The sequence below is a fragment of the Salmo salar genome, chromosome ssa17 (assembly GCF_905237065.1).
Source record: "Salmo salar chromosome ssa17, Ssal_v3.1, whole genome shotgun sequence".
NCBI lineage: Eukaryota > Metazoa > Chordata > Actinopteri > Salmoniformes > Salmonidae > Salmo > Salmo salar.
This window is the reverse complement of record NC_059458.1, coordinates 61,886,932-61,897,835: the sequence shown is the minus strand read 5'-3', so window position 1 is coordinate 61,897,835 and position 10,904 is coordinate 61,886,932. Positions and strand designations below refer to the sequence as shown.

Sequence of the window (10,904 nt, the reverse complement as noted above, 5' to 3'; positions counted from 1 at the left end):
GCTGGCAGCATTGAGCGCACACATTCCTGTGACCTGCAGCTCACCCTGAGGCGCTTGGCAGAACATCATAACAAACTAGCACTGATACAAAACTTCTGAGAAAGACAGAACCAGCCCCGCTTTTCACAGAAGCCAAGTTCCACCCTTCTGTTTGTCTGGGTATGACAGTTTGTCTGTTTGTCTGGGCGGTCAGTTGTCGGACTCTAAAATAAACATCAAAAGTCCAGGATGTGTCTAAACTTTAAATTCAGAACTCAAAGCAAACAAAAACATGGAAAATGAAATACTTTATTGAAAAATTAAGAAAATAGAAATATCCAACCACAACTCAGGTCAAACAGCTTCATTGTACATTTGCATTATCTCTAATACTTCCATAGGAAGTGGCTGCATTACATTTCTGTCATCCAAAAAGAGAGCTTTCAATCACCGCCAATGACACAAAGTGGGAGGGACCTGTGACCCGCCCCCACCGTGGCTGATCCAATCACGGGCTGCAACACCACCACCATATAAACATAAGAAACCAGGTCCAGGAAGCACGTTACGTTATCCTTACTTCCAACACTCTTATTGAACATTATTCCCACACTTTTATTACTCAGAAACTGACACACTGTGTAAATGCAAACAGCCAAACACACAGCTTACTGACCTGCGGGTGACCAGGTGATGCACTAGTAACTGACTGCTGATCTTGCCTGGAAATCCTGTTGTGGAGAAGAGATTCTCATTGACCCGAGACCACCTGGAAGACCATGACACCCGTGGTTACAGTAATTGCCATCACCATTATCATGATCATCATCATCACCACAGCCATTATCATGGACGTCGTCGGCAGCAGCGGTATCAGCCGGACTACCACAACATGCATCACAATACTCTGAAGGTCAGAGGAATTGGAAGCATTCAGGATCCTTGGGACATCCCTACCTTAACCATAACCCTTACCATAACCATTTAACATTTCAATGGGGGAGGGACATCCCAAGGATACCAGATAGCAAGGACCTTGGAAGCATGGACAAAGCAGTTACCTGAAGTTTCCTGCTCGTTCTACATGGGCAGGCCTCTTCTCTTGTGGGTAACTACGAACAGACAAATAACCATTAACAAAACCCATGCCTTCATACAGTAGTGTTACACAGCATGTAACGGAGGTGCTGGGTAACCTTGTCTGAGACATTAAGACTTGTGTTAGCTCTTGGGGCTAACAAAGTATTTTGGCGTGCTAGAGACCCGGTTTCAAACCCAGTCGGTCACAAGCATCTGTCCTGCCACTCACCTGGAGCGGGTAATATCCCAGATCACCCAGTCGCTGCCCGTCACCGCGCCCCCCTTGATGGTGTCGGCGAGGCACCAGTCGGCCGACATGAGTGGCGACTGGCCGCAATCCAGAGAAAGAATGGCCTACTGGGTAACCAGGTCATAGAAGCGGATCGTCCCTTTCTTCTCGGACACCATCAGCTGTACAGAGGACCAAGGTTTAGTATTGCGAGATCTTTCCACTCTCACGCTAGATCTTTCCACTCTCACGCTAGATCTTTCCACTCTCACGCTAGATCTTTCCACTCTCACGCTAGATCTTTCCACTCTCACGCTAGATCTTTTCACTCTCACTAAGTATTTAAACTCTCATTATGAAGCTGGAAAGCACTGTTACTGTAAGCATCTTGAAGACATCTTCAGGATGCCAGCACACACTGACGTAGTGCTTTCATTCCCCTCCAGGTCCCATACCCTGTGGGGACAAGAGAGGCCATCTAGCATGAAAGGGAAAGGGCACTAGCTGGACACTACAGGATGGTCAGAGAGGGGGTATGCTCAGGGGAAAGGAACCGTTTAAGGACTGTAAGAAAATTATTCTCCTCTCCTCAACTACCCGTTTAGAAAACAACCTCAGACAGGAAGTCTGCAATTTAAACAAACAACCCAGTCCGAAGCTTCAGATAAAACAGGTCCTGTCAGAAATGAGACATTATCAAGTCCAAAAAACAAGATTAATAAGCACTCAATTAGCTGCGCTGGAGTGGGACGCGCGGCAGCGCTAAAAATAGCTTCCGGAGTCCAGCCACCCCCTGTGTGGAGGGGAGATGACGCGCAGCACAGCGCAGGCAGGCGCCTTGGTGCTGACAGCGCACAAAACAAAGGATTACACACGCTAATGGCAGCTAAAAATATTTTAAAAAACAACAAAGACATCATGGCTGGCTGGCTGGCTGTTTTTGTCTCACAGGATCCATGTCAAAAAAGTTACAAGCTTCCATCCAAACCCATCTTTCCCCAGGCGTCTGTGAGACTCTCTTCGGGAATGTACTCTAATGAGTGAGCAGCACACACCAGACCTGTAGTGATGCCAGTGTTTTTCTGAAAGCACGTAATGCCTGCGTGTAATTCATCTAACTTCTGTCAGTTGTCCAAGAGATGTGCACACAGAGCCTCACTAGCACTGCCCTTCTTTCAGGGAAAAAGGGATCTTGGTTGTAATCTCCCCCTTGAGCTGTGAAGACAGGCGGGCGGGGCCCTGCGCTGACAAGCGAGAAGGCCGAGGACAAGGCAAAGGTGCGCCTGGATGTAATAAATCACTTGGAGAGGACAGGCTGCTCCCGAGACCAGGATCTACTCTTCAACCACATCCGAGAGCCCTCCTCAGCGAACACAAGGGTATCTAAATTCCCAGAAGCAAGTGGTTGATTTTTTATTTTTTTAAAGGACTGTATGGTTGTGAGCGATGTGAATGAGTTGACTGATGAGGTCATGCAGAAGACAAGGCCCAAAGCCTGTTTAAATGTCAAACACGTTGGAGAGATGTCTGCAGAGTCGCGGCCGAGAGGATATGATTTTGCCCCATCCCAGATGAAGACCTCAGTAAACAAACACAACTTTTCCTTTGTCTTCCCTGCAGGGGATAAAACATATTTCTCCATGAGAGCTTTTGCTTCTTGACACGACACAGAAGTCAGAATGGCCCTGTGTAGAGTGCGGTGCAGACCCTCCTCCATAGAGCATGAGCGAGGTTGGAAACCTCAGACCACAGCAGACAAACAAGCATAAACCCTCTCTTCTCAGACCACTCGCCAAGCAGAGTTCAATCGCACGCTACGCCACATCTGGCCAAGTTGTGGTCCACCACTTTGCCCTTCAAATGAGGAAAGATTCTTATTTAAAAAATGTAATCCTTGCTGAACAAGGTGAAAGGGGGCAAGAAACAAGACTGAGACCACCACTGACAAAGCGCTGTGTAATTGCATAACACTACAACTGACGTGACAGCAAGCAATAACACTGGGCTTCATGTACAATAGAGTTGAAAGGCGAGACTGCATTTGAAGTCTGTGTGTAGATGTGAGCGAGAAAACAGCAGCCGCACCTTTTCATTTTGGTCAATGGTTTCCAAATGAGCGGAGGAAATGGGAAACGTAGTGTGCACCGTGTGAACTAAATTATGAGAGTGTGCAGGGTAAATAACCTTGGCGACTCTCGGCGGAACGAGGGTTGAGAAAGACAAACAGTAATCCCGCCTCAGAGCCTCACAGGGGAGTCCAGGCAGAGGCGCACAGCACGCCGTCCTTCCCTCCCCGAAACCACACCAACATCCATCTTGATCGGACCTGCTCAAGTGTCTTGAACAATAACATGTTCTTTAACAGACATTTGGACTGTTGAAATAATTATCTCGGCCATTAGTCATTTTTATTGGATCGGTTTGCTCCTCTCGCTAGAGTTGATGATGGGATCCCCTAGCACGGAGCGAAAAAAGCGTGAGAACATGAGAAGGAGAAAAGAGGAGATGAAAGAGTGGGATGTCGTAGAGTGGACATACTAACTGACAGATAGCTTGACTGACGGGCTAGAGTTGGGAGAAAGGCTCAAACTGTTGTGAGAACGCCTCAGAAATACTTCCCAAAAGGATGACACACAGAGTAGATCACACACACAGAGTAGATCACACACACAGAGTAGATCACACACACAGAGTAGATCACACACACAGAGTAGATCACACACACAGAGTAGATCACACACACAGAGTAGATCACACACATCAAATAGTTGCAGCAGGTGTCTCTGTTCATGCCCCTTGAGTAAGCTTTATTCTGCTGATCCATGTCACCACGAAACCAGAGCTGGCTGAAGTGAGGAATCCATCTCACACAACAGAAACATACCTACTGCAAATCCAACTGGAAGCTAACAGACATAATGGGAGCCGAGCCCAGAGAGGTTGGGACCTCTGGCAGACACTCTGACCTCAGTGGGAGGCTGTGACCTCCTTCTAGCTGCTACAGGTGGCTTCTCCGGCTGGAGTAGAGTTCCCACGCAGGAAAAGACAGTGCTGACAAAGAGCACAGCAGAGTTATGGTAGGACAACCTGCCAAATGTACGAACACGCACGCAAGTAGAGAAGCCAGTCCACTGTTCTTTTCTCTCACCCTATCAGGGGTCTCAGTTTGTGTGGGCTGCCTGGAAGGCCCCTCTCCTGTTAACTTGATCTTTCCCTAGTTCCACCACTCTTCCTCATGCGTCCCATATTTTCTCAACGTGACAGAATTTAAATCTTTCTGCAGATGGAGCCGGAGAAAGCGTACCCCTGTTTTCTCTGGCCAGACCATTATAGAGGGAGGCTGAGGGAGAACTGTACTCTGATGTTTCTTGCAGTAGCAGAGCTTCATCACCAGCCCTAGCTGAGGCCTCTCTCTCCCCACAGCCCTCATCCTAACCAACACTTTAGAGCATTTAGGCAGGCCGGAAGGAGATTGAGGAGATAATTCAACCATGGCTTGTATTTGATGACTGGAAGTGTAACCGCGAGCTTCAGGCTGCTGAAATGATGAGTTTATGAATAGAAAGCAGATGTTTCAGGTGTGTTTCTCATCCAGGGAGCTTTGGGTTTAAAGATGGATATGAGAGACGTGCTCTTTCAGGCTCTAGCGGAGAGTAAAGTAGGGGCCAGTCATTCATTTATAAGTTGCTAACTTGATTAAACGTTCTCCCCCATCAATCACTGGTCAAACAATAAGAGCTCACATTGTGTGGGAAGGAACAAAGAGGGAGTAGGATTTGGGCCAGGCTTTCGCCCTGTCTAGACCCTAGCAACAACCCTAGTTACTAAGGTAACAGGAGGTCCCCTCAGGTTCAGGGGAGGCTGCTGAGGGGAGAACGGCTCATAATAATGGCCGGAACGGAGCTAATGGAATAGCAAACACCTGGAAACCATGGATTTGATACCATTCCACTGATTCTGCTCCAGTCATTACCACAAGCTCGTTCTCCCAAATTAAGGTACCACCAACCTCCTGTGCCCAGGTTACCCCATGGTTACCCCGTTGGCTAACGACACACTCTTTCCTTCCTTGCTCCACTACCTAGCTACTGATTGACAGGCCACATTGGGGGACCTTGTTATGAGTCAACCTTAAGGAGGGGAACAACCTTCACCAGTACTGCAGCTAATTGGATTTCCATATTTAACCAATTACTTTAAAAAGCTGGAGAAGCGGCTGTGTGCTTACGCACGGCAACACCGGGGTGTGTTGTGATAAGCATTGGGTTTCATTTTGGAAACACAGTCAGGACGTTCTGCACCATTAACAGAGAACAGAACACAGATCCAAGAGCTGGGGGAAGACACACTCTCACACACTCATATTATTCTTGCTGAATGAGACCCGGAGGAGGTTCGGACTGACCTGCATGTATGGTCCTCGCTGACCGAAGCCATTTGTTTCCCCTCCGTGGGTTCAAACACTAAGTGGTTGATGTAGCTGGTGTGACCCTCCATCACCTAGACAACCACAGACATTGCCACAGAAACACAGAAGATACAATTAACAAAACGCTGCATTTGGTGCGAGCCTCCCATAGACTGTATGACAGTTCCCTGGCTCCTTGTGTGCGCTGGGTTCTTGATTAGGCTAATATAAAAGCCATTCACTAAGTGCCTACTGTCAGTGTGCTATATACAAACGGTTTGTTTTAAAGAAACCAGATGCCAACTGAACTGACAGGTGCAGTAGTTCCAGTGGGATCTAGTCGTGAGGGCAGGGGCACTAGTACTCTACCTTGACTTCATGTTGATTCTGAAGATCAGAAGTCAACAGCCTCAATTTTCTGTCTGCCGCAGCAGTGCAAAATCTGGTGGGAAAGACGGAGAGAGAGAGAGAAAAACATAAACAAAGAAAGAGAACATCAAAACAGAGCCCGTCCTACTATAAGACATGCGTACACGCACCCGGGCACACGTCCATGTCTATGCGTGTGTCTGACTGCACTGCAGCCTGGGCTGACACCTTTGGATGTGTGTGTGTATGGTAAAGACTTGGACATGGATCAATGGAAACACTGCCAGGGAGATTCTAATTGCGAAGATAAACATGGAGAAAAACAAAGATTCCTCACGCCATCTGAGCATTTCTAACACCTGGGAGACGACTTTGCCTCTAATCAGTCGTAGTATATACCAGCGCCTGCAATTACGTACACAATTACACTAACTCACTTATGACAAGAAAAACACACATATCGCAAGAAAAACACACATATCGCAAGAAAAACACACATATCGCAAGAAAAACACACATATCACAAGAAAAACAGACGCATTTTCACACATTTGCAGTCGCAGGAACAGACGGATTTGGCATGATGTCACGATACACAGCCAGAATATTCCCCCAAGCAACTGGTACAGGTGATTACACCAACAACTGATACATAGCCTAGTAGTCAGCGAATTGTGGAGGGCATTTCTTTCAACTCAATTGCTGGGCATTGCCAAAGATTTATCATCAAACCTCTTAATTCAATACATACTTCAAAGTCTTGCAATATGAACTAGCTATCTAGATTTAGCCTACACTGCAGGAATATTATCAATGAAAGAACAGGTGCCAAGTGGGAGAACATTTCTTCATGAGACAATCTTCAAAGAGTTGTCAATGTCACAGGGTTGACTAATGACTGGGTCTGTTTTGGCCCTGAGCTGATGTTGGGGAAGTGATCCTGACAGTTCCCCAGACTCTACCAGGAGGTTGCTGACTGGACCTCACATGGCTGGCCTCGTAGAATCTCGGATCCTCCCAGCGTAAGCCCCCTACCCCCCCCCCCCCAGCACCCTTGCCGGCCCCTGCCTCAGACACGCCCGTGAGAACACTGCTTTTCCTGGAAGGCATAACTACGTGCAAAACTAGGGGAGGGACGGAACTTGAGCGGGGAGCCATCAGTGCAATAACACGTGCACACGTCACACGCCGGCCCCCAGGGCCCTGCAGACTTAACCACAAAAGGTCAGGAAGTATCACTGCCTTTCCCTTTCAATTAAAGCAGCTTGGAAACATCTCCCGCGGGATTACAGCATTCCCATCCACCATTCCAATTAAGAGGAAAACCTTGCTTTCTATGTAATAACGTTCAACTTCCTTTTTTAAAATCAAACCACACCTGAAATAACTGGGTTGGCATTCCACCACTACAGTGGGCCACAGACTAGTATGATGACTGGACTTCATACGGTAGGTGAATGAGGAATACAGCTGGGCCAAGACTACTGAGTGTTTCATACCACTGACTGACACAGAGGTGGTGTAGATGGATGATCCAGAGACATATTTTGGTAAATATATGGCTCTGGGATAAGCAGGTGGTCCAGCTGTACATACCTACACGTACCCGACGTTCACAAGACACAGGCCTCAATGTTCCTAGAACTTCTAAGCAAACAGCTGGAGGCAAGACTTTCTCCTATGGAGCTCCATTGTTATGGAATGGTCTGCCGATCCATGAGAGATGCAGAAACGGTCTCAGCCTTCACTGAATAATCATCTCTTCAGTAGGTCCTATGATGGAGTGTAGTCTGGCACCAGGGGTGCGAGGGTGAACAGCAATGCATTGGAGTGATGAACCACCCTTGCCGTCTCTGCCTGGCCGGTTCCCCTCTCTCCACTGACCCTATTACGGGGGCTGAGTAAGTGGCTTGCTAGTGCTCTCCCATTTCGTTAGGAGGGGTGCATCACGTCTTGCCAGGCTCTTTCGCTATACTCGACTTGAGTGGGTTGAGTCACTGATGTTATCTTCCTGTCTGGTCTTGCGCCCCCTCGGGCTCGTGTGGTGGGGGAGATCTTCGCGGGCTATACTCCGCCTTGTCTCAGTGTAGTAAGTTGGTGGTCTGTTGATATCCATCTGGTGGTGTGGAGGCTGTGCTTTAGCAAAGTGGGTGGCCCTGTGTGGGGGTATTGTGGGACAGGGCCACAGTGTCTCCCAACCCTTCCGTCTCAGTCCCCAATATCTATGCTGCAATAGTCTATCTGCCGGGGGACTAGGGTGGGTCTGTCCTATCTGATGTTTTTCTCCTGTCTTATTGGAGTCCTGTGTGATCTTAAGTATCCCTCTCCTGCTTGCTTGCTCTTTGGGGTTTTAGGCTGGGTTTCTGTATAAGACCTTTGTGACATCAGCTGATATAAAAATGGCTTTATAAATACATTTTACGTAGGAGAGATTAAGAAAAAATAACAGTGGCGCAGCTTCAACCCACAGCGGTGGCTGGTCCAAATAACCAACTAACCACGTCGTCAGTCTGCACCATAATGAGCTGAATCAGGTGTTACTTACTGCAGGGCTGGAAAGAAAACCTGAAACAACCAGCAGCACTCCAGGACCAGACACCCTGATGTAAAGACAGAAGACAGCTGTAAGAACTAAAAGGTCTAAGGTAGGCTACTTGATGAGTTCGGGCCGCTTGTCCAGCTGTGAATTCAACCCCCTCTACCTCCATGTCCTCCTCAAACAGTGGTTCACGTCACACATACAGGAGTGGTTTACATCACACATGGAACCAAAACACTGGCTCATTTCCTCGTATCCCCTATCCATGCCTCCTCAGAGAGGAACCTTGGGAGGATCTTCTCTTCTGACGCATTTTGAGAAGGGAGGCTAGAAGAGCGGACATGAGGAAGAGGAATCTGGCAGGCTACCACTCACCTTGAAGCGGCAGGTGCCTACCACCACATACTGGCTTCCTGCATAGCCCAGGAGGGATGCAGCTGAGCCACTGTCAAGGGGCTGAACTCCACCACATGGACGTAGTCATCACAGGGCACTGTGTAGCTGGCTCCTCGACCTGAGTCCTCCATGCTAAATGTATTTTTGGTGATGTTCATGTCCGGTGTATTTACTCTTTGGTTGAAGAGGGGTTAATATGAAGAGGGGTTAATATTTCAAAAAATAAGATATTAGATTATTATAACTTCCTTATACAGAAACGGCACATCTGTACTGAAAGCCAAAAATAATACTTCTGTATGCACACTGAAGCGAGATAAAGCTTACATGCTCCGGTACTGGGCTAACTCGTTGAGGGGGATTCATATAGCCTAAAGCCTGAACATTAATGAACATGTCCGTTTAATTTCTGTGGTAGTCACTGAGGAAATTACTGTAGGGAGTGACAATAAGATAATCATGAGATCAGAACTTTCCTAAACGCAAAACCCATCAGTCATATAGATCCCTTGCTACAATTCAACTAGGAGAGAGATATACCAGAAACAGACTTCTCCAGTTTTTCTAGGAAGGGTGCGGTGAAACACCGTTCTCCCGGCCCACATGGGTTGGGGGGTTGTTTAGATGGAAGCTTTTTAAATGTGTGAAAGGTCATAGGTGACAGCTGTCACAGTGATCACATAATGGGACATCATTCTTGCTGTTGTACTTACATCATGTAGGCTGTAGGTTCCCAAACTGTACGTTCCGAAGCCTTTTCACTCAGGCCCTGCTTCCAGCATTGTGCAACATCCCACATCCCCCCTGCGGGCGCCACGTACATTTCTATGGGCACACGCACTGTTCACGACACAAACTGTTCACAACACAAACTGTTCACACCCCTCTTGTTGGCAGAGAGAAAATGTTGCTGTTTAAAGGCAAATTTTCTTGCAATTCTATACATTGTCATGTCTAATGTGTATTCATGTGATATGAGTAACTCAAACATTACAACAAAATCTATGTGCTAAAAAACATTAGCTGACATGGGCTAGTTGATCTGGACATTTCTGACAAGTTATAAATAGGTATGCAATGATTGACATGACAAGAGGAAAACTGATGATGCACTAACCCAGAGTTTGAGAACCACTGGGCTATTGGATTCCAAAGGTTAACAGCAAGGGGGATCCACCAATTGAGGGCAACAGAACACTATTTCACTACAGTGGATCATTCAGTCTCAAGTGTTATTGATTGCAGTCTTAAAGGGGCAATGTGCAGTTTGAACAATTACAGAGCGGACCACACAGCCACTGATTTGGTAAACTGCTGTGGGATGGGGCTTGATAAATGTAACCACTCAAATTCATGGACATAGCTATGGATGCAAGTACTGACCATCTATGACAGGGGAAGGCACCCTTTGTCCTAAAATGCACAGGCACTTCATGTTTTTGATTTAACTGACCTGGAAGACCAGCTGTGTTGAATTTAGGCAATCACTGAACTGATCAATTAACTAAGTAACTAACTCAGTGTGGTGCCTAGTTGGAACAAAATCCTGCGGTACCTGTGGCACTCAAGGAACAGGGTTACCTACCCCTGATCTATATCAAAAGTATAGCATTAATCATATTTTGAAGCTATAGAGTTTGCAAACAAAAGGAATAAAAACAACTTTACATGTTGGGTTCTGATGGGGGGTATGACAGTTGAACTAAGCTCATGGGGCATCTACGAGTTATATTATTCAATAGGTATTCTACATAAAATGTATTTAAAGGTCTAAAAGTGATTGTAGCAACCTCAGATTGCCCATTTAAGTAGGCTAGCTAATTACTCTTGTTAACGTACTGGCGACTTAAGTTTGCTCCAAAATGTTTTAGATAGACCCGTATCTCTGGAGTTAAATTAGGGCT

The 10,904-nt window shown here is 46.8% G+C and overlaps 1 pseudogene; it reads right to left on the bottom strand.

Annotated features, from left to right (window-relative positions):
- Positions 1-272: 272 nt before the first annotated feature.
- Positions 273-9,131, bottom strand: LOC106576279 (nucleoporin Nup37-like; annotated as a pseudogene).
- Positions 9,132-10,904: the final 1,773 nt, after the last annotated feature.